At 34.1% G+C, this 1,609-nt stretch overlaps 1 protein-coding gene across 6 annotated transcripts in view; it reads left to right on the plus strand.

The window, feature by feature from the left end:
- Positions 1–1,609, plus strand: part of LOC106872207 (phosphatidylinositol 4-kinase alpha) — a 140,131-nt gene that overhangs the window by 30,014 nt on the left and 108,508 nt on the right. The window lies entirely within an intron of this gene.

A 1,609-nucleotide genomic window follows, 5' to 3' on the forward strand; every position in this document is an offset into this window, starting at 1 on the left:
ATATATATATATATATAATGATGGCTCTGAGGAAGGTACAAGTTGTTGCACAATCACTTATCTCTGATTGCAACACAGAAACAGCTGTAAGCTAATGAATATGATTACATAACTTGTTTTGTGATTCATTAATAAGCAAAACCATAAAATGTGACGCCATATGGCCTAGTAGTTAGGGTGCTGCACTCACAATCCAATATTGTGGTTTCAATCCTCAGACTTAGTGGTATGTTGTATTCTTGAGCAACACACTTCATTTTCTATTGCACTGTGATCATTTCAACATCTGATATTGTGTACTGTGCACCTGTCCAATCAACACCAATTTGATGGAGGGACTGAGCTCATACAGGGGACAAACATTTGATCACTTCAAACAAATCTGTGCAGACTGTTCAACAAAAACTTGTGGAATTGTCTTTTTTGAACTTGAAAAACTACCAAGAACATTAATAAGCACCATGTTATTGTTTAGAATCTCTCAGTTATGCTTATGATTAACAACAGTATTCAAAAGTTAGCGACTCAATTTGTGATTATGAAACTAATAGTAAAGCTACAAGCTTTTCAATGTTGAAGCTGAATCTTTGCCATTATCTCTCAGTGAAGTTGCTTTGGTCTTATAATGTTCTATGTTGAAGAATTATTGTGTGGGGTTTCTACCATATTTTGTACAACTGTTGCAAGGTGTGATGTAATTTCTGCTTTGCCTTCAAAATGTGGTATATTCTTTGTAGAGAAAGTCTTGTTGTGCTTGTAAAATATATATGCCTTGCTTAGTTAATGGAGGATGTTGTTAACGAGCCATGAAATATATATCAAGCTATAAATTTTTATTATGTTTTCTATTGTTAAAAGCATTGTTTTTGAGGTTGAATGATTGCCAGATTGTGCATGGTAAGCGATACAAACCTGTCTAATTATTGGACTATCCAAGCATAAAACTTGTAGCTCATGTATAACTCTGGTAATCATTAAAAGATAAATATATGTGTGTATATAGACACACATGACGTTAATTAATTTGAGCAAGATAATACATGAAACATTTACTGTTGTTGAAAAAATACAGCATACTGTATACAAATGCTCTGAAGAATTTAGACAAGAGCTAACAAAGTAGAATGACGAAAGGAAAAAATAAAATTTATTAAGGTTCTGTGATGTTTAGTTTCAATTGTATTTGTCCATCTTTATGTTCTGAGTTCAAACTCTGCTGAGGTCAACTTTGCCTTTCATCCCTTCGGGGTCGATAAAATAAGTACTTGTTGAGCACTGGGGTCAGTGTAATTGACTAACTCCCTCCCCCCCAATTTCAGGCCTTGTGCCTATAGTAGAAAGGATTATTATTATTAAGGCAGCAAACTGGCTGAACCATTAGCATGCTGGACAAAATACTTAGCAGTATTTCACTTGTTACTACATTGTGAGTTCAAATTCCGCCGAGGTTGACTTTGCCTTTCATCCTTTCAGGGTCAGTAAAATAAGTAACAGTTGAAGACTGGGACCACTGTAACTGACTTGTCCCCTTGCCCAAAATTGCTGCCCTTGTGGCAAAATTTTGAAAGCATTATTATTATTATTATTATTATTATTATTATTATTATTA

The sequence above is a fragment of the Octopus bimaculoides genome, chromosome 6 (genome assembly GCF_001194135.2).
Source record: "Octopus bimaculoides isolate UCB-OBI-ISO-001 chromosome 6, ASM119413v2, whole genome shotgun sequence".
Classification (NCBI taxonomy): Eukaryota; Metazoa; Mollusca; class Cephalopoda; order Octopoda; family Octopodidae; genus Octopus; species Octopus bimaculoides.